Genomic DNA, 6,820 nt, shown 5'->3' with positions numbered 1-6,820 from the left:
TACGTACTTCTGGCTGACGCAATGGCAGGGAAAGAAGGGATTGGGGCCCATCACGTGACGAGTAAGGTTGCGGACTGCTGGAAACCGACATTTCAGTATCCATAAGATTAAGTCGTGGGCTTCCCTGGTGCCTCAGACGATCAAGAATCAGCGTGCGGTGCGGGAGACCTCGGTTCGATCCCTGGGTTGGGGAGATCCCCTGGAGGAGAGCATGGCAACCCACAACAGTGTTTCTGCCTGAAGAATCCCCACGGACAGAGGAGCCTGGCGAGTTACAGCCCATGGGGTCACAAAGTGGGACACAATTGAGCACACGATAGGTCCTCGTGGTTGATTTGGCTGATGAGGGGAGACAGTGACGTGTGTTTGGTAGAGGTCACAGCTCTTATCTAGTTGTGTCCGTTGTGTTGTTATAGAATGGTATGCGGATTCTGATATGTTTTGCCAGAGGACACGCTTGTCCTTGTCAGACCTTGGATTTGGTGTGGAAGAAATAACTTACTCTTTGAGAGACAATTAAATTGGCCTCCGGTCTTCCATTTGCCTTTGAAAAATAATAGTTAATATTTATATGCAAAGCATTAGTAAACATTTCCTTTTTACTGTTCAGTTGCTCAGTTGTGCTGACTCCTTGCGACCGCATGGACTGCAGCACACCAGGCTTTCCTGTCCTTCACTATCTCCTGGAATTTGCTCAAATTCCTGTCGATTGGGTAGGTGATGCCATCTCATTCTCTGTTGCCCCCTTCTCCTCCTGCCCTTAATCTTTCCCAGTATCAAGGTCTATTTCAGTGAGTCAGCTCTTCACATCAGGTGGCCATAGTATTGGAGCTTCAGCATCAGCTTCCAATGAATATTCAGGGTTGAGTTCCTTTAGGATTGACTAGTTTCATCTCCTTGCTGTCCAGGGAACTCTCAAAAGCATCAGTTCTTCACCGCTCAGTCTTCTTTATGGTCCAACTGTCACATCGGTACAGGACTGCTGGAAAAACCAAAGCTTTGACTATATTTTGCTTAGTTTTTCGACTGTGTATAAGGCAGATCAACTGGCATCCCATTTGGAGATGAGGTAACTGTTTTGCCTAGGTACACACTGAAAAAGTTAAAGAGCTAATATTCAAACCTGTGTGTGTGTAAGTCCAAAACCCAAGATCTTAACCTCTGAGACAGGAGGTAGATGCCTGCCCCCGCCACCACCCCCATGGCGGCCCCCCCGCCCCTGCCCCCACCGGCCCCAGGATAAAGCAATTGGAGATTCATTCCATAAGGACCGAAACTCCAAGACAAGCATAGTGGGACAATGAAGGGAGGAGGCTGGGTCCTACCCAGATACATCTTATTTTCACAGTCAAGAGAACTCCCTGACCACTTATGTGCAAAAAAGGTTCCTTGGAGATCAAAGAGGAATTATATCAAGGGATGTTCTCTACCCATATGCCTAATCTGTAAAGTCCATCTTGGCTAAGTGATGCATGAGCACACAGGGAAGGATCCTGAGATACACAAAATATGGATTGTGAATCAGACGAATCAAAATCACTGGCCAAAGGAAACCCGGAAAACCGGGAAGAAATGCCCCTTAAAAGTAATTCAAACTTCCACAAGGGTGTGACTCAGTGACTCTCTCTCCCTCCCTCTCTCTCTCTCCCTCCCTCCCTCCCTCTCTCTCTCTCTCTCTCTCTCTCTCTCTCTCTCTCTCTCTCTCTCTCCCTCTCTCTCGCCCTGAGTCTCAGTCAGTTCAGTCACTCAGTCACGTCCAACTCTTTGTGACCCCATGGACTGCAGCATGCCAGGCTTCCCTGTCCCTCACCAACTCCTGGAGCTTGCTCAAACTCATGTCTATCGAATCAGTGATGCCTTCCAACCATCTCATCATCCTCTGTCATCCCTTTCTCCTGCCTCAGTCTTTCCCAGCGTCATCTCCAATATTAACCTACATCAGCTTGTATATCTAAATACAAGAATATAAAATTGTGCTGGTCATCCCTAAAGATAGGTTAGGAGAACACAAGTTTGCATGCCCACTGCACAGTGAGGCCAAACAACTCAAAACGTGGGAATCTAGAGCAGAGAAATGTTTACTGCAGGGACAAGCAAGAACAGGTAGATGGTGCTCAAAAACCCCAAACTCCCTGATGGTCTGGGGGAGTTTTTTATGACAAAATTTGGGGTGAGGGCTGCAGGGTGTGTGACTCCCTTCTGATCGGTTGGTGGTAACAGGGTGGTGTTCTAAGAATTTTATGCCCAGGCTGAAGTTGGGGATGGGGGGCGGGCAGGGGAGGGACTTAGTTCCTGCCCAAGAACTCAAAGATACTGTATTGCAGTCCTTGAGGAGGAACCAGGACCTTACCCAAAAACTGCACTATTGTTTCTAGACTGCTCTTCTCTTGTTTCCACAGTCCCTCCCTTCCCTGATTAGCAAATGTTTGAATCTACCCTTTGGAATTCAGGGAGGGTCAAGAAGACTAAATGAAGCCTAGTTCCTACAAAGGCTTGTGTGCCCAGGATGGCCCCACAGATTCCTGTTTGGTCTCAATATTACAGAAAAATTTTATCCTTTTTGTTAGGGGAAACATTGACTGAAACCACCCACCCTGGCCAGGCACTGTAGTAACCATTTGAGTGAGTATTTAATGACAAGAGGTCCTGATAAGGAACAGGGAACTAACAAGCCCCCACCAACCAGAAGAATTAGGGAAAGGTCAAAAGGAGACACCACGTGATCTACCACCTCCCAGAATCCTTCTTGCTGGCATCCATCTTGGCTGAATAATGCCTGCACAATCCAGAAAGGACTCTAAGACAGAATTAGTGGCCAAAGACAAACAGGAAATTAATTCCCTCACCGTAAAACCTGAGACTTGGCAGAGCAGTTCTTCTGGGTTTGCATCCCCTGCTCCCCACCCCGGCACCCCTTCCCAATAAAGTCTCTTACCTCGTAAGCACATAGGTCTCCTTGGACAATTCATTTCTGAGTGTTAGACAAGATCCCCCTTTCCAGCCCTAGAAGGAGTCCCTCTTCCTGTAACATTTTTGTGTAAAAGAGAATACTACTGGGGCTTCCTAGATGGCTCAGTGGTAAAGAATCCGCCTGTAATGCAGGAGACCCGTGTTCAATACCTGGGTCAGGAAGTTCAATACCTGGAGAAGAAAATGGCAACCACTCCAGGATTTTTGCCTGGGAAATCCCTTGGACAGAGGAGCCTGGTGGGCAGCAGTCCAAGGGGTTGCAGTAGAGCCAGTCAGTTGACTGAGCAACTAAACAACAAACACAGATAGAAGGTCAAGCTCAAAAGCTAGTAAAAAGTCACTTAGCTTGACAGTAAAGTATTAATAACCATCATCACACCTAACATCTATTAAGCATTGAGCATGCAGTAGACACTGAATCTCACAACCCTTTACAAAGAGTTACTTTATTACCTGCCAGTAACAGCAGAGGTGGAAACAGTGTCAGCCTTTATTTTGGGGGCTCCCAAATCATTGCAGATGGTTACTGCAGCTATGAAATTAAAAGAGGCTTACTCCTTGGAAGGAAAGTTATCACCAACCTAGATAGTATATTCAAAAGCAGAGACATTACTTTGCCAACAAAGGTCCGTCTGGTCAAGGCTATGGTTTTTCCAGTGGTCACGTATGGATGTGAAAGTTGGACTGTGAAGAAAGCTGAGCGCGGAAGAATTGATGCTTTTGAACTGTGGTGTTGGAAAAGACCCTTGAGAGTCCCTTGGACTGCAAGGAGATCCAACCAGTCCATTCTAAAGGAGATCAGCCCTGGGTGTTCTTTGGAAGGAATGATGCTAAAGCTGAAACTCCAGTACTTTGGCCACCTCATGCGAAGAGTTTCCTCATTGGAAAAGACTCTGATGCTGGGAGGGATTGGGGGCAGGAGAAGAAGGGGACGACAGAGGATGAGATGGCTGGATGGCATCACTGACTCGATGGACGTGAGTCTGAGTGAACTCCGGGAGTTGGTGATGGACAGGGAGGCCTGGCGTGCTGCAATTCATGGGGTCACAAAGAGTCGGACACGACTGGGCAACTGAACTGAATTGAACAGCAAAGGAAACTTAGGCACCCAGGTGCGCAGGCCCAACGCTTGCTGCCCTCTCCTCTGATTGGCTGGTGGGACCGGCTTCCATGCATCAGCCAATGAGGCTCTGGCTGTGAGCGGCAGTTGGCAGAGGTAACCGCCATGCTGAGTGGCCATGGCCGGGGCTGCTGGCCGGGTACGTGGCCGCGCCTTAGGGCGCTTTCGGCTTGCTTTGCCTGTGCGTGATGTGAGTATCTCTGAGCGTAGGTGTGAGAGCCTCTTTCCCGTATTTAGGCGTCTCCTTTTCCCGACCCCCCAACGGGGGCGGGGGTGTGGGCGATGGGGAATAGGAATAATAATAATAGCTGGTATTTAATCAAACGTTCGCCACAGACCAGGCACTGGGCAGAAGGCTCTTAACCTTGTGATGTTGAATCCTCGAACCGTGAGATGGGTGTTTACCATGATTTCAGAGGAGGCAGGATGCAGGCGATTGAATTTAAAATCCCTGGATTCCTCGCTCCATGCCCTACTTTGGAAACTAGTTTCCTTCTTCGCAGGAGTCTCACACTGTGTAGGTGTTGAAGGTGGACATAGGAAAGTCTAGAATCCTGAGGCTTGTTAAGTTTGTTTTTAAGAAAAATCTATACACACTAAAAGCATTTATGGGGAAGATAAACACTAAAATTCAGGGGAGTGTCTCTTGGGATGGCAATGCAGGGGCTTCATTTGAATCATAACTGTTGTCTGTTACAGAATTCCTTTTCCTGTTTGTCTGAAATACAATTTTAAAAGGAAAACATGCACATGAAAAATAACTTTCATAGGATGAACTGTACGCAGTTTCCTCCCAGTCCAGACTTTAGAGCCTCTCAGTAGAAGCAGCCACTGATACCACTTTTGTGTGTGTATTATACATTTTCTGTAGTATGTACAAGCATATTTGTGTTTGTTTTGTTTGCACAAGTGAATTCTATTTTATACAGCCCTGCATCTTTGATGATTTGTCTTTAAACTCATTAAACTTAAAGGTTCTTTAACTGCTTTTACTCCTGTGATCAATATAATTTGGCAAAAGAGTCCCAGGGTTGCTGCTCACATAATGAGATGTAGGTCATGGCCTGCCATATGCATATTTACTTTTTTCTTCCAGCACATTCTCATCTGCAGGGTCCAAAAGAATCTTCTCCAAATTAACACTGTAAAAAGTGTTGGAGAAAAAGAATCCTGGCAAGAAGAGGACTGCAGGAACTGCTTTACCCTTTTCGAAACATTTTTACTTACACTTTACAAGGAAAATTCCACGTAGAGCCCACTATTATTTGAAATTTGTTGTGGTGCATTAGTGGCATAGTGGGAGAAGTAGGGATTCATTTCTCAGGTTTCAGAGAAATTGCCCAGCTTCCTTCTAGTGAAGTAACAAGGAAAGAGATCTTGTTTGATCCCAGTTAAACTGTCACACTTAATCCTTATTTTATCCTTTTTTCTTATTTTACCTCTTCTTAAAGCCCAATATATACATTTTTATTCCTTTTAAAAAATGCTCCCAATCATAGAATGCTTATGTGAGACAGCTGGGATTCTAGCCCAGACAAAGGTAACTCTAAAAGTCACACCAGAATGGGGTGTTCCCTCAAATGAACTCATTTGCTCATTAAGCTGCTCCACTCAGTCCTTTTTCATCAGCCTCCTACCAACTTCATCGCTGATTCTGGTCATCATTCCAGAAACTCTTCGTTCCACAAAACTACTTGCTCTTTGTCTCTGATATTCTACCTGGAACACATTTCCCCAGCACCCTCGTTGAGTATTTTTCAGGGTTCAGTTCAGTTCAGTCGCCCAGTTGTGTCCGACTCTTTGCGACCCCATGAATCGCAGAATGCCAGGCCTCCCTGTACATCACCATCCCCCAGAGTTCACTCAAACTCACGTCCATCAAGTTGGTGATGCCATCCAGCCATCTCATCCTCCGTCGTCCCCTTCTCCTCCTGCCCCCAATCCCTCCCAGCATCAGAGTCTTTTCCAATGAGTCAACTCTTTGCATGAGGTGGCCAAAGTACTGGAGTTTCAGCTTTAGCATCATTCCTTCCAAAGAACACCCAGGGCTGATCTCCTTTAGGATGGACTGGTTGGATCTCCTTGCAGTCCAAGGGACTCTCAAGAGTCTTCTCCAGCACCACAGTTCAAAAGCATCAATTCTTCTCAGCTCAGTCCAACTCTCACATCCATACATGACCACTGGAAAAACCATAGCCTTGACCAGACGGACCTCTGTTGGCAAAGTAATGTCTCTGCTTTTGAATATGCTATCTAGGTTGGTCATAATTTTCTTCCAAGAAGTAAGTGTCTTTTAATTTCATGGCTGCAGTCACCATCTGAAGTGATTCTGGTTAGATTCCTGTAAGTGCTGTTGCCACATAAGTCTGTGGGACAAAATTTTAATCAAATGGTGTTTGAGACGGCTACTCTAGCTAACACCTGGGCATTAAAAATTTACCAACCCGAAAAGCGAAGGGAAAAGAAAATCTGCTTGCTTCAAATTCATTTTGCTCACTATCCGTAATGGTTTTGTGTATTGGTACATTCAATGCATGTGAAAGTGAAAGAAAGTGAAGTAGCACAGTCGTGTCCAACTCTTTGCAACCCGCGGACTGTAGCCCACCAAGCTCCTCCGTCCATGGGATTCTCCAGGCAAGAATACTGGAGTGGGTTGCCATTTCCTTCTCCAGGGATCTTCCTGACCCAGGGATCGAACCCAGGTCTCCCACATTGCAGGCAGACGCTTTA

The sequence above is a fragment of the Capra hircus genome, chromosome 18 (assembly GCF_001704415.2).
Source record: "Capra hircus breed San Clemente chromosome 18, ASM170441v1, whole genome shotgun sequence".
NCBI lineage: Eukaryota > Metazoa > Chordata > Mammalia > Artiodactyla > Bovidae > Capra > Capra hircus.
The sequence above is the reverse complement of the archived record's forward strand: the minus strand, read 5'-3'. Positions refer to the sequence as shown.